At 43.7% G+C, this 16,243-nt stretch overlaps 1 protein-coding gene across 45 annotated transcripts in view; it reads left to right on the forward strand.

The window, feature by feature from the left end:
* Positions 1–15,552: 15,552 nt before the first annotated feature.
* Positions 15,553–16,243, forward strand: part of LOC118386423 (nebulin-like) — a 97,446-nt gene continuing 96,755 nt past the window's right edge. For all 45 annotated transcript variants that reach the window (XR_008139928.1, XM_052522736.1, XM_052522740.1 and 42 more), the window contains exon 1: positions 15,553–15,629. The gene's annotated coding sequence lies outside the window, so the exon portion shown is untranslated. The remainder of the gene's footprint in view (positions 15,630–16,243) is intronic.

Genomic DNA, 16,243 nt, shown 5'->3' on the forward strand with positions numbered 1-16,243 from the left:
GACCGGGAGCAGTGAGTGAGTGACACAGTCTGTGGGACAGCTGAAGACAGGATGAGGAACACAGCCGAACAAGGCCTTGTCCAAGGCAAGTAATCCTTTATTATCCCACACTTTGGAAATCGCTTGCTTAGCTTCACATGAGGAAGATCTCTTGCTTAGCTTCACATGGGGAAGATCTCTTGCTTAGCTTCACATGGGGAAGATCTCTTGCTTAGCTTCACATGGGGAAGATCTCTTGCTTAGCTTCACATGAGGAAGATCTCTTGCTTAGCTTCACATGGGGAAGATCTCACCTCATCCCAAACACTTCTGAACCCATTTACTTTCTCTCTCTTTGATTTTTATTTGTTTATACCTTCCGGAAACCTGCCTCACCCACTGTGATACGGATTCGCTATCACTTTTAATTTTGATTTATTTTTATGACACACTCAAGAACCTCCAGACGCTAACCAGCTAACTAGCTACAAGCTATTTAGTCATTGTTAGTTTAAAAAATAAAAAAAATAAAAAAAAAAAAATAAAAATAAAAAAAAAAAAAAACCTGGATAACACTCGCCAGCCCAGCTTCCCTGCCCATCCACCGCTGCCCCTGGACACTGATTTCTTGGCTACATAGCTGACGCACGCTGGACTGTCCATTAATCACGGTACCCCATTCTGCTTGTTTGTTTATCTGTCGGCCCAGTTGCCTAGTCAACGCCATTTTACCTGCTGTTTGTTGTGCTAGCTGATTAGCCTCGCCTACTGTTTTTAGCTAGCTTTCCCAATTCAACACCTGTGATTACTGTATGCCTCGCTGTATGTCTCTCCCAAATGTCAATATGCCTTGTATACTGTTGTTCAGGTTAGTTATCATTGTTTTAGTTCACAATGGAGCCCCTAGATCCACTCTGCATACCCCTGTTACCTCCTTTGTCCCACCCCCACACATGCGGTGACCTCACCCATTACAACCAGCATGTCCAGAGATACAACCTCTCTCATCATCACCCAGTGCCTGGGCTTACCTCCGCTGTACCCGCACCCCACCATACCCCTGTCTGCGCATTATGCCCTGAATATATTCTACCATGCCCAGAAACCTGCTCCTCTTATCCTCTGCCCCCAACGCTCTAGGCGACCAGTTTTGATAGCCTTTAGCCGCACCCTCATACTACTCCTTCTCTGTTCCGCGGGTGATGTGGAGGTAAACCCAGGCCCTGCATGCCCCCAGGTACCCTCATTTGTTGACTTCTGTGATCGAAAAAGTCTTGGTTTTATGCATGTCAACATCAGAAGCCTCCTCCCTAAGTTTGTTTTACTCACTGCTTTAGCACACTCTGCTAACCCTGATGTCCTTGCCGTGTCTGAATCCTGGCTCAGGAAGGCCACCAAAAATTCAGAGATTTCCATACCCAACTATAACATCTTCCGTCAAGATAGAACTGCCAAAGGGGGCGGAGTCGCAGTCTACTGCAGAGATAGCCTGCAAAGTAATGTCATACTTTCCAGGTCCATACCCAAACAGTTTGAACTACTAATTTTGAAAATTACTCTCTCCAGAAACAAGTCTATCACTGTTGCCGCCTGCTACCGACCCCGTCAGCTCCCAGCTGCGCCCTGGACACCATTTGTGAATTGATCGCCCTCATCTAGCTTCAGAGTTTGTTCTGTTAGGTGACCTAAACTGGGATATGCTTAACACCCCGGCAGTCCTACAATCTAAGCTAGATGCCCTCAATCTCACTCAAATCATCAAGGAACCCACCAGGTACAACCCTAACTCTGTAAACAAGGGCACCCTCATAGACGTCATCCTGACCAACTGGCCCTCCAAATATACCTCCGCTGTCTTCAACCAGGATCTCAGCGATCACTGCCTCATCGCCTGTATCCGCCACGGAGCCGCAGTCAAACGACCACCCCTCATCACTGTCAAACGCTCCCTAAAACACTTCTGTGAGCAGGCCTTTCTAATCGACCTGGCCCGTGTATCCTGGAAGGACATTGACCTCATCCCGTCAGTTGAGGATGCCTGGTCATTCTTTAAAAGTAACTTCCTCACCATTTTAGATAAGCATGCTCCGTTCAAAAAATGCAGAACCAAGAACAGATACAGCCCTTGGTTCACTCCAGACCTGACTGCCCTCGACCAGCACAAAAACATCCTGTGGCGGACTGCAATAGCATCGAATAGCCCCCGTGATATGCAACTGTTCAGGGAAGTCAGGAACCAATACACGCAGTCAGTCAGGAAAGCTAAGGCCAGCTTCTTCAGGCAGAAGTTTGCATCCTGTAACTCCAACTCCAAAAAGTTCTGGGACACTGTGAAGTCCATGGAGAACAAGAGCACCTCCTCCCAGCTGCCCACTGCACTGAGGCTAGGAAACACGGTCTCCACCGATAAATCCATGATTATCGAAAACTTCAATAAGCACTTCTCAACGGCTGGCCATGCCTTCCGCCTGGCTACTCCAACCTCGGCCAACAGCTCCGCCCCCGTAGTTCCTCACCCAAGCCTCTCCAGGTTCTCCTTTACCCAAATCCAGATAGCAGATGTTCTGAAAGAGCTGCAAAACCTGGACCCGTACAAATCAGCTGGGCTTGATAATCTGGACCCGCTATTTCTGAAACTATCTGCCGCCATTGTCGCAACCCCTATTACCAGCCTGTTCAACCTCTCTTTCATATCGTCTGAGATCCCCAAGGATTGAAAGCTGCCGCAGTCATCCCCTCTTCAAAGGGGGAGACACCCTGGACCCAAACTGCTATAGACCTATATCCATCCTGCCCTGCCTATCTAAGGTCTTTGAAAGCCAAGTCAACAAACAGGTCACTGACCATCTCGAATCCCACCGTACCTTCTCCGCTGTGCAATCTGGTTTCCGAGCCGGTCACGGGTGCACCTCAGCCACACTCAAGGTACTAAATGATATCATAACCGCCATCGATAAAAGACAGTACTGTGCAGCCGTCTTCATCGACCTCGCCAAGGCTTTCGACTCTGTCAATCACCAAATTCTTATCGGCAGACTCAACAGCCTCGGTTTTTCGGATGACTGCCTTGCCTGGTTCACCAATTACTTTGCAGACAGAGTTCAGTGTGTCAAATCGGAGGGCATGCTGTCCGGTCCTCTGGCAGTCTCTATGGGGGTGCCACAGGGTTCAATTCTCGGGCCGACTCTTTTCTCTGTATATATCAATGATGTTGCTCTTGCTGCGGGCGATTCCCTGATCCACCTCTACGCAGACGACACCATTCTATATACTTTCGGCCCGTCATTGGACACTGTGCTATCCAACCTCCAAACGAGCTTCAATGCCATACAGCACTCCTTCCGTGGCCTCCAACTGCTCCTAAACGCGAGTAAAACCAAATGCATGCTTTTCAACCGATCGCTGCCTGCACCCGCATGCCCGACTAGCATCACCACCCTGGATGGTTCCAACCTTGAATATGTGGACATCTATAAGTACCTAGGTGTCTGGCTAGACTGCAAACTCTCCTTCCAGACTCACATCAAACATCTCCAATCAAAAATCAAATCCAGAGTCGGCTTTCTATTCCGCAACAAAGCCTCCTTCACTCACGCTGCCAAGCTTACCCTAGTAAAACTGACTATCCTACCGATCCTCGACTTCGGCGATGTCATCTACAAAATGGCTTCCAACACTCTACTCAGCAAACTGGATGCAGTCTATCACAGTGCCATCCGTTTTGTCACTAAAGCACCTTATACCACCCACCACTGCGACTTGTATGCTCTAGTCGGCTGGCCCTCACTACATATTCGTCGCCAGACCCACTGGCTCCAGGTCATCTACAAGTCCATGCTAGGTAAAGCTCCGCCTTATCTCAGTTCACTGGTCACGATGGCAACACCCATCCGTAGCACGCGCTCCAGCAGGTGTATCTCACTGATCATCCCTAAAGCCAACACCTCATTTGGCCGCCTTTCGTTCCAGTACTCTGCTGCCTGTGACTGGAACGAATTGCAAAATCGCTGAAGTTGGAGACTTTTATCTCCCTCACCAACTTCAAACATCAGCTATCCGAGCAGCTAACCGATCGCTGCAGCTGTACATAGTCTATTGGTAAATAGCTCACCCTTTTCACCTACCTCATTCCCATACTGTTTTTATACTGTTTTTATTTATTTACTTTTCTGCTCTTTTGCACACCAATATCTCTACCTGTACATGCCCATCTGATCATTTATCACCAGTGTTAATCTGCAAAATTGTATTATTCGCCTACCTCCTCATGCCTTTTGCACACATTGTATATAGACTGCCCATTTTTTCTACTGTGTTATTGACTTGCTAAATTGTTTACTCCATGTGTAACTCTGTGTTGTCTGTTCACACTGCTATGCTTTATCTTGGCCAGGTCGCAGTTGCAAATGAGAACTTGTTCTCAACTAGCCTACCTGGTTAAATAAAGGTGAAATAAAAATAAATAAAAAAATCTCTTGCTTAGCTTCACATGGGGAAGATCTCTTGCTTAGCTTCACATGAGGAAGATCTCTTGCTTAGCTTCACATGGGGAAGATCTCTTGCTTAGCTTCACATGGGGAAGATCTCTTGCTTAGCTTCACATGGGGAAGATCTCTTGCTTAGCTTCACATGGGGAAGATCTCTTGCTTAGCTTCACATGAGGAAGATCTCTTGCTTAGCTTCACATGGGGAAGATCTCTTGCTTAGCTTCACATGGGGAAGATCTCTTGCTTAGCTTCACATGGGGAAGATCTCTTGCTTAGCTTCACATGGGGAAGACCTCTTGCTTAGCTTCACATGGGGAAGATCTCTTGCTTAGCTTCACATGAGGAAGATCTCTTGCTTAGCATCACATGGGGAAGACCTCTTGCTTAGCTTCACATGGGGAAGATCTCTTGCTTAGCTTCACATGGGGAAGATCTCTTGCTTAGCTTCACATGGGGAAGATCTCTTGCTTAGCTTCACATGGGGAAGATCTCTTGCTTAGCTTCACATGGGGAAGATCTCTTGCTTAGCTTCACATGAGGAATATCTCTTGCTTAGCTTCACATGGGGAAGATCTCTTAATTAGCTTCACATGAGGAAGATCTCTTGCTTAGCTTCACATGAGGAATATCTCTTGCTTAGCTTCACATGAGGAATATCTCTTGCTTAGCTTCACATGGGGAAGATCTCTTGCTTAGCTTCACATGGGGAAGATCTCTTTCTTAGCTTCACATGGGGAAGATCTCTTGCTTAGCTTCACATGGGGAAGATCTCTTGCTTAGCTTCACATGGGGAAGATCTCTTGCTTAAACTTTACATGGGGAAGATCTCTTGCTTAGCTTCACATGGGGAAGATCTCTTGCTTAGCTTCACATGGGGAAGATCTCTTGCTTAGCTTCACATGGGGAAGATCTAAAATCAAATCAAATCAAATGTATTTATATAGCCCTTCGTACATCAGCTGATATCTCAAAGTGCTGTACAGAAACCCAGCCTAAAACCCCAAACAGCAAACAATGCAGGTGTAAAAGCACGGTGGCTAGGAAAAACTCCCTAGAAAGGCCAAAACCTAGGAAGAAACCTAGAGAGGAACCGGGCTATGTGGGGTGGCCAGTCCTCTTCTGGCTGTGCCGGGTAGAGATTATAACAGAACATGACCAAGATGTTCAAATGTTCATAAATGACCAGCATGGTCGAATAATAATAAGGCAGAACAGTTGAAACTGGAGCAGCAGCACAGTCAGGTGGACTGGGGACAGCAAGGAGCCATCATGTCAGGTAGTCCTGGGGCACGGTCCTAGGGCTCAGGTCCTCCAAGAGAGAGAAAGAAAGAGAGAATTAGAGAGAGCATATGTGGGGTGACCAGTCCTCTTCTGGCTGTGCCGGGTGGAGATTATAACAGAACGTGGCCAAGATGTTCAAATGTTCATAAATGACCAGCATGGTTGAATAATAGTCACATGGGGAATAGTCACATGGGGAAGATCTCTTGCTTAGCTTCACATGGGGAAGATCTCTTGCTTAGCTTCACATGGGGAATATCTCAATTGTTGTCCTCTCTCCTCATCTCCTCAAACCAAGTTGGTTGAGAGAGCCAGAGATCACTCCTCTGACTTTCTCCAAGCGGTTTTGAGTAGGAAATGAGGAGTATGCAATTGAGATCTTCCCATAGAAAGGGTGAGCAGACAGACACGAGGAGAAGTGAGAAACTGCAGGACTAAGTACTGTTCCAGGTTGAGCTATAATGTATTTTCATAATGGTTCAGATTTCAATATTTCTATGGACAGTACATTCCGGAACAGCACTTCAACACGAGAGTTGACATTTGCATACTGTAGTATGTTTCTACAGTAGGAGACCATTATTTTCTCACTTTCAGTTTTACAATGAGATTACTTTTAGTTGGCATAGCGAGATTAATTTATTTTAGAATTGTCATATGTTAGTCATCAAAAGGGAATAAGCAAGCAAATAATGTCCAATTGTAAGAGAATAACATACAAGTATTAAGGTAGGAGTTTATTGTCCCTGATTACTCAGTTGTGAAACACCATTCTATTGGTCACTTGTCCAGAATGAAACCATAGAGAATGAGGGAGGCCTCTAGTGGCCTAAAGGCAGTATTAGCATGAGCACTGCCATTGAGTGCTTCAACCATTTTAATGTAGTCAACTGGGTGGGACTTCCAACTTCATTGGCTGCTCTCTCCTGGTGACCCTGTTGGGGTCATGTCCAACCTGTATAAGCCAATCTTGAAGAAGAAAATGTACTACTTCAAATGGAGATGGCCTCAATGGCGCTGCCCATGCTGTCACAGACCCTATAATAGCACAGATATGTTTTTTTGAGTCCTCAATCTATCTCTGAGTGGAACAGAGGAACTGTCTTCAACAAATATTCTTGTCATTGATTGTAAATGTGTCACTGTGTCAAACACCATAAACATGAGAATTATGTAATCTGAAAGGTGAGTACCACATCCCGGCCCTGCTATTCTCACATATGATGCTGAAGTGTCCCATGCTGCAAAAAAGGTTTTTCTCAATGAGAATACCATGTAGAAATTAAAGATACATAAAAAATGCAAACATGTTCACACTACATACATTATGAAGATAGTCAAATAAAAACATTTGCCACCATTAATGGAAAATGTGCATTACTCAGCATGCAGTATGAAAAAACAAGACCTCAGTCCTAAAGCATTCAAGTGCTAGTCACTTTATGGGCTACTGACCCCTATATGTCAGTTACCCATTATAACACCCAGACAGGTGTCTGGACTGGGTGACTGTCCAGTCACAGTGGTATGGTATTGGTAAACATGCCAGGATCATTTGCACAGTTATGTCATGATGACATCTTACCTCTGTGTTTATGGGGACAGTTGTTTTCCCAGGAGTTAGTGATGGGATTATTGAGAGTTGAGGCTGTAGCTATCAATGTGCAGCTGCTAATGTCCTCCATCATGTAATTTCCTTCAATAACTAAGCTGCATCTTCTGGCTTCTCCCCTGGTGTAAGCGTTTCGCTGTTAGCCTACAGCTGTTGTTCACCATGCATGTTTATTTATTTTATTTCACCTTTATTTAACCAGGTAGGCCAGTTGAGAACAAGTTCTCATTTGCAACTGCGACCTGGCCAAGATAAAGCAAAGCAGTTCAACACATACAACAACACAGAGTTACGCATGGAATAAACAAACATACAATCAATAATACAGTAGAAAAGTCTTTATACAGCATGTGCAAATGAGGTAGGATAAGGGAGGTAAGGCAATAAATAGGCAATGGTGGCGAAGTAATTTCAATATAGCAATTAAACACTGGAATGGTAGAATGTGCAGAAGATGAATTTGCAAGTAGAGATACTGGGGTGCAAAGGAGCAAGATAAATAGCAGTATGGGAACGAGGTAGATTGGATGGGCTATTTACAGATGGGCTATGTACAGGTGCAGTGATCTGTGAGCTCCTCTGACAGCTGGTGCTTAAAGCTAGTGAGGGAGGTAAGAGTGTCCAGCTTTAGTGATTTTTGCAGTTTGTTCCAGTCATTGGCAGCAGAGAACTGGAAGGAAAGGCGGCCAAAGGAAGAATTGGTTTTGGGGGTGACCAGTGAGATATACCTGCTGGAGCGCGTGCTATGGGTGGGTGCTGCTGATGATAAAATAATTTAAATGTTGAAAGATAATGATTAAATAATTATACTCTGAAACCTTATAATTGTATGAAATTGATGAGAATCATAAAATTATAATCTGATGATGTGTGTAGTTTTAGTCAGAATTAGATGAAACAATGTATCTGTAAAGTGGAAAAACACAGACTGTCTGAGCAAGGCGTAGTTTAGGATTTGAACTTGTATGTGTGTGCCGAAGAAAAAAACGAGAACAGTTTAACTGTGTTTGGACCGACCTGGCTAGGCCTCTGAGGAACCTATGATGGAATAGGGAGTACTTCTCAAGGTTTCCCTAATCTCGGGGGAATGGAACTGTCGGCTGGGTAGTGATACACAGTGGTGAGAACTATGGAGAAGGATAAAACTCACCTACTGTTTGTGTGGAAGTATGTGCGTAGGATACCTACTGTTTGTGTGGAAGTATGTGCGTAGGATACCTACTGTTTGTGTGGAAGTATGTGCGTAGGATACCTACTGTTTGTGTGGAAGTATGTGCGCAGCTATAAAATTGATGTCTTTTGTATAATGGACTTTAGAACGTTCTCTGAATAAACTGTACTAACCTTTTGCACAAAGCTGAGTCTTTGCCTAATTATTATTATAATTATACCCATGGTCTAACAAACCTCGGGGATTGGTCAAAGCTATTGATTGATTGTTGATAATAACTTTCTTGTGACCAGTGAGCTGAGATAAAGCGGGGCTTTACCTAGCAGAGACTTGTAGATGACCTGGAGCCAGTGGGTTTGGCGTCGAGTATGAAGCGAGGGGCCAGCCAACAAGAGCGTACAGGTCACAGTGGTGGGTGGTATATGAGACTTTGGTGACGAAATAGATGGCACTGTGATAGAGTACATCCAATTTGTTAAGTAGAGTGTTGGAGGCTATTTTGTAAATGACATCGCCAAAGTCAAGGATCAGTAGGATGGTCAGTTTTACAAGGGTATGTTTGGCAGCATGAGTGAAGGATGCTTTGTTGCGAAATAGGAAGCCGATTCTAGATTTAAATTTGAATTGGTGATGTTTGATGTGAGTCTGGAAGGAGAGTTTACAGTCTAACCAGACACCTAGGTATTTTTAGTTGTCCACATATTCAAAGTCAGAACTGCCCAGAGTATGTTAAATGTATGCTAAATACCTTTTATGCTCCCTTCAAGGCAAGCTACACTGAAGCATGCACAATCCAGAACGCTGGGGCCCCTCAGGGGTGTGTACTTAGTCCCCTCTTCTATTCCCTGTTCATCCACGACTGGGTGGCCAAACACAACTCCAACACCATCATTAAGTTTGCTGACGACACAATAGTGGTAGGCCTGATCACAGACAACGATGAGACGGGCTATAGGGAGGAAGTCAGAGAACGGACAGTGTGGTGCCAGGACTACAACCTTTCCCTCAATGTGAGCAAGACAAAGGAGTTGATCGTGGACTACAGGAAAAGGCGGGCCGAACAGGCCTCCATTAAAAACTTATTGATGCACCCATCCCGTTAGCGGGATCATTTTCATCAACATCCGCTGAATTGCAGAGTGCCAAATTCAAATTAAATTACTGAAAATATAACATTTTCATGAAATCACAAGTGCAATATAGCAAAACACAGCTTAGCTTGTTGTTGTTGCTTGCTGTTTGAGGTTTTAGGCTGGGTTTCTGTACAGCACTTTGAGACATCAGCTGATGTACGAAGGGCTATATAAATAAATTTGATTTGATTTGTTAATCCACCTGGCAAATCAGATTTCAAAAAAGCTTTTCGGCGAAAGCATACCAAGCGTTTATGTAAGGACATCTCTCTCAGCAGACAAAACATTACAAACAGCTAGTAGCAATGTAGATTGGTCACGAATGTCAGAAAAGCAATAAGCTGAATCACTTACCTTTGATGATCTTCGGATGTTTGCACTCACGAGACTCCCAGTTATACAATAAATGTTCCTTTTGTTCCATAAAGATTATTTTTTTAATAATCCAAAATACCTCCATTTGGTTGGCGCGTTATGTTCAGAAAGCCACAGGCTCGAGCGGTCACGACTGGACAGACGAAAATTCCAAATAGTATCCGTAAAGTTCGTAGAATCATGTCAAAGTTTTTTATAATCAATCCTCAGGTTGTTTTTACAATATATAATCGATAATATTTCAACCGGACCTTAGCTTTTTCAATCGGAGTGAGAGAGAAAATGTCTGCTCCACGCTGCTGGCACCCAGCCATCCACTGACGTGATGGGATCTTTCTTGCTAATCTTTCTTTCAGAATAAAAGCCTGAAACTACGTCTAAAGACTGTTCAGACCACGTGGAAGCCATAGGGAAAGGACTCTGGTTGATATCCCTTTAAATGGAGGGAAGACATGCAATGGAACAGGGAGCTTTCAAAATAAGAGGCACTTCCTAGTTGGATTTTCCTCAGGTTTTTGCCTGCAATATCAGTTCTGTTAACTCAGACAATATTTTGACAGTTTTGGAAACTTTAGAGTTTTTTTTTATCCTAATCTGACAATTATATGCATATTCTAGCTTCTGGGCCTGAGAAATAGGCAGTTTAATTTGGGTACGTTTTTCAACCAAACATCAAAATACTGCCCCCTAAACTCAACAGGTTAACATCGACGGGGCTGTAGTGGAGAGGGTCAAGAGTTTCAAGTTCTTTGGTGTCCACAGCACCAACAAACTATCATGGTCCAAACATACCAAGACAGTCGTGAAGAGGGCACGACAAAAAATATTTGTCATGGGTCCGCAGATCCTCAAAAGGTTCTACAGCTGCACCATTGAGAGCATCCTGACTGGTTGCATCACCGCCTGGTATGGCAACTGCTCAGCACTTCGCCCCCACCTACATGTACAGACTACCTCAACTAGCCTGTACCCCCTCATACTGACTCGGTACCAGTACCCCCTGCATATTGCCTCATTATTGTTATTCTTATTGTGTTACTTTTTATTGTTCATTTTTATTTTAGTCTACTTGGTAAATATTTTCTTCTTATTGAACTGCACTGTTGGTAAATGGTGTGTAAGTAAAGTCTATGCTTGCTGTATTCCGCGCATGTGACAAATAAAGTTTGATTTCATTTGATTCTAGGCCTTGTCTGATAAAGGATGCCGTAGCTGTCTCCAATGCAGACAAATGACAACAAACTGTAGACAATTTGTATAACATGTTGAGTTATTAAGCTTTCTAAATGAAGTCATGTCTCCATATTAGCCCTATTTCTTAATTAATAAAGGCCAATGTATCTGTCTTTCTGTTCTCATACTTGACAAACTGCAGTGATGTTGCTAACAAGGGCTAGACAGTATTGATCCAGTGCATTACAGACCACTGAGTGCTGAGATTACTGCTTTCAGACCAGAGAGAGACGCAGCGTGAGGCAAAGAAGACTCAGCTGTACCTGTCACTCAGGCTGCTGCAGCTCCCTTCTCCTGTGGAGGATGTCACATACCTCAACCCAGCCAAAGACGCAGGCAGAGCCAGAAGGGCAACAGAAAGGTAGATGTATGAATAAACCTCAGGAGGCATTTTGTTGTAAAATTGTTGTATTGTGGTATTATACACGTATTGTAGATGTGTAGTGGTAGATTAGTGGTGTAATAATGTGTTTGTGATGTAATTTAAACAAATCGTGTTTGAACGTCATGAAGTAAACTAATGTGGATCCTAATAATATATATTTTGCCTTACGTCAGATCGAGAGTCGTGTAGGAGCAGTGGCGACCCGTCATGGGGCAGGGCCCCAACTGTTTTGAGCCCCACATTTTTAGCAAAAAATAAATAAAATATGATCTTTCTTTTTTTGGGGGGGGGGCATTAATACATGTCACATATCAGTTTGTAAACAATGTAAAATATATATATATCATTGAGTTAATAAAGCCGCATACAAACATGGTCTCTTTTTTTGTTTTCTTGAGTAAGGCAGCTCCAAAATGCAGGTGTTTCAGTCTAGCTTAGTGCTTTCTGTGGTAGTGGGGTAAGTCAGCAGAAAATACCGTGATTGGCTCACTGTTCTGTCACTCAAGGAGACACTTTGTCACCACCAAGTCTAAGTGTAGATCTAGAAAATTATAGCCCCTTGTTTTTATTTGAATCTTTATTTAACTAGGTGAGTCAGTTAAGAACAAATTCTTATTTACAATGACGGCCTACTCTGGCCAAACCTGGACAACGCTGGGATAATTGTGTGCCGCCCTATTGTGATACAGTCTGGATTCAAACCGGGGACTGTAGTGACGCCTCTTGCATTGAGACGCAGTGCCTTTTAGAACGCTGTGCCACTCGGGAGCCATCTATGCTTCCACAGAGCTACATTAGAAGTGCCCATCCAAGAAGGATCAAGGTTATTGGCCACAAATAAAATGACGTCAAATCACATAATATGTACAGTAGTGCTCATCGGCCATTGGACATAAACATTACACCACAAGTTGGAAATCACAAATTCAACAATGAGTGGTTTGGAAGGAATCAGTGACAGTAGCTAACAGCAAGCATTACAAAGCAATCACTAGCCTGCTATTCAGTGGAGTGGCTGTGTGGTCACAAATCTGGGATTAAGGTCTTTTCCAAATTTAAAATGATAAATATTCAACATTGGCCATGCTGTCAATAAAGCCTGATTTGTGTCGTGCTCAAAACGGCTGTTAACTAGGAACTGCAAAAACTTGACTTCAGTGAGTTCAAGACAACTGGGAAGTCTGTAATAAACAAGCTCTGACTGGGAAAATAAGTTTTGAATGATCATCCAACTCGGATTTGTAAATCCAGCCTTTTTCTAGAGTTACGACCTGAAGATCGATGACGTCATCATGATTCAACCTTGTTTTTTTCCGGGTTCCCAGGTGTTTTGAAAGCACTATAAATCCAGAGAATGCCAGACTTTAATGACAAAATCTTCCTTTTCAAGTGAGCACAGCACAAGGTGAGTCCAAAAATGTATTGTATGCTGCTGCATAAATGATGTAAAATGCCAGGGAGATATGTACAGTATACTGTAGCTAAGAAATTAATACTAAGTGTATGTTGTGTAGTAAGATGTTAGTAGTCCATGTGCCTCACCATAATAATTTGATCTATTTACCCCTCTTATTTTTGCCTACTGTTCTGACTTGGTGGTGCATATGTAGCCTATAGCCTGTTTTAGAGAAATCTAATCATGAAATATTGTAAGAGCTTTCATTGTATGCTTATTATGCTCTTTATTTATCCTACAGTTCTGACTTGTTGTACATGGAGAACACTGTAAGAACGGCCCATGTTCTGAATTCGGTCACTGTACATTTCAAAAGTGCTTAACAAATAGTTATATTGACTACGTCCGTCCTAGCTCGCTCATTAATGTCTTAATCGAAATTACAGATTGCCTCTTATCCGCTTGTCATCCCCTTATGTCATAGTTTGTACATCTCAATTTTCATTAGAAACCACATTTGTTTAAGCAAATCAGTCATATCAGCTATGATTTTTTTAAAGGCAGTAAATGAGGCTGAATAAACTGTTTCGCTGCCAGACAAAACTCTGCTGATAGTAATATAATAATATAATATATGCCATTTAGCTGACGCTTTTATCCAAAGCGACTTACAGTCATGTGTGCATACATTCTACGTATGGGTGGTCCCGGGAATCGAACCCACTACCCTGGCATTACAAGCACCAACTGAGCCACAGAAGGACCACAGCCAGGTGTAGCAGTGGTAAGATGTCGGGACTGCTGTTGGGACAGCTTTATGGAGGCCCTAACAGTTTGTGGGCACCGTTTGTCACCGTTAGAGTGCAATTAATATATTGTTTAGTGTTGTGTAGTGGATTTGCTGGCACGCATCCCACTTGTTTTTTATTTTTTGCCCCACCAAAATGCTAAAATCACCACTGCGTAGGAGTGACGCCATCTGACGTAAAACAAGGCCTCATGAGGTACAATACATGTACTATACCTTTTCTATGAACTTATTTATATACTGTCGACATAACCAACTTCGGTAGAGGTTGTTTTTCTCTCCAAGGGAATGCTGCATCACTCTCACATCACATCCCCCCACTGTACATGTACTTCCACTGTAGCTGGAAATAGTACCCTGCTGTATTTTTTATTTACGTCTCTGAATACTTTTTATATCCTTCAGTCAGTCAGGTCAGATGCAGTAGAATGGGTCAGACAGCAGCTGCCTGTTCTAGAGGCCAGAAGAGCTGTAGAGAGAAGGCATTCAATTCCACCTCTGGTCACGCTGTGTGTTAGGCTAAGTAGTTAGCGCCTTAGTCAGTGAGCATCTGTCAATCCACGGGGTCAACTCAAAACTTTGACTCATCTCAAAGCTCTTGGTCTCAATAACAAGCTGTTGCATTCACAGTGAAGACCAAGGCCCCGCCCCTCCCAGTTAGGCTGTAGATATGTTGTCTAAAGTGGCTCTGACTGGACAAGTAAAAGAAGATACCTGATGGGTATCCAGCATATCACCTACCCTGTGTTTTCATGTCAGTGCAGATGAAGGAAAGCAGGGGTGAGACTAGGAGAGACATGCAAGACTACAAAGATTGAGGGAAGCTGTTGGAAAAATGGAGATGGCTTGACACCACAAACCATAACAGGGTAATGTCATATCAGCTTGATTGCTGCCTGATCTAACCTTTAGTTCTCATGCTGAGCTCACTCTAGAAGTATGTCATGAGTAACACGTAATAAAACACTTTTTCAGGATATCATCACATCGAGGGCTCAGTTGCTATGTTTTTTATTTATGGTGCGTATTTATTTAGGGTTGGTGGTGGAAAAGCAGGTCAACGGTTTGATTCCCTTCCCATTAAATCCAGTGGCCCATTCTGGCTTTGACCCTGTTCCAGACACCAAACAGCCCTGTGAGACCAGGGTCAATTAAAACATGATCTCAGTCAGAGAGTCTCCTGCATACAGTCAGTCAGTATGCAGTACCCTCACCTGAACTATCAGTACCAGTCTCCCCAGGCGGCTTATGTATCAAGCATCTCAGAGAAGGAGTACTGATTTAGAATGAGGTCCTTCCTGTCCATATTATAATCACATTAAGTATCATCTAAAGTGCAAATTGGATCCTAGATTAGCACTCCTACACTGAAATAACCTAGAGATCACTTCCCCCTGCAAGAGTGTCCCCACTGACATCACCCCCAAACCAGTCAACATTGGCGATCACCTCCCATTAGCCCTTAGGTGGGAAGGTAGTTGGGGTTTTCTCTTGATTTCTCTTCCCTCTCTACCCCAGCCCCTTCTCTTCCTCATAGTTGTATCTATTTCTCTCTGATACATTTACTGAACAGGTGCTCCTTTCTGAAGGGATCACTTAGGTATATTTAGATTTTGAAACCTGAGAGCGCTGCCCTCTGATTGGCTGTTTGGACCACATGATAACCGGGGTGCCGCTGCACCTGTGAGCTGTCGCCCATCGTCTCTGTGGAGGGAAGTTGGGGAGGCTCTTTGGTGGCTTGGGAAACGATTTCACTCTAAAGTAAACTGGTAAGCAAAAAAATTAACTGAACATTTCTTCCTACCGCTGCAGCACACCCTCTGTATGGCCTTTGTTTGGGCCTTTTTTTGGTACAATCTGTCTTCTGCTGCTCCAGTGGATTGTTTGGGGATAGTTAATCAAGGAATAAGCCCAGGTCTGTGTCCTGGTTGAAGGAGTTTCAGAGTGGTGGACCTCCAGAGACCAACAGGACTGTCAATGGAACAATGGAACACCCACAAGTTGGTTGCATTTTCCCCAACCTCTTCTGCTTCTGGTTTCAAGTCATTGTTGATGGAAATCTTTTTTTATGTGAAGAGTTTGGGAGTGGAGCGCTAAAAAAGGGTAGTTAGTACAGCGGTCCTATATTTAACCTGCAGCCTCAGAAGGCATTGGAGCGCCGTTAGCTAAACAAAGCCAGCCAATCAGGCAGAGAGGTGTTAGCTTACATGACAAATAGCTGGAGCGATATGAGGACAGCTGTGCCAACCCTTCAGCCAGGAGGTGCAGGACTGCTCTAGAGGGGGTTTTGGGTGTCAAACCCTCAACAAAGCCTATAGGCCTGTGAAAAGCAGTCCAGTGCAACTTGGCCCGTGGTCACACCTGTTAGCTCTACCTGATCTTT

This window comes from Oncorhynchus keta, chromosome 7 (genome assembly GCF_023373465.1).
Source record: "Oncorhynchus keta strain PuntledgeMale-10-30-2019 chromosome 7, Oket_V2, whole genome shotgun sequence".
Classification (NCBI taxonomy): Eukaryota; Metazoa; Chordata; class Actinopteri; order Salmoniformes; family Salmonidae; genus Oncorhynchus; species Oncorhynchus keta.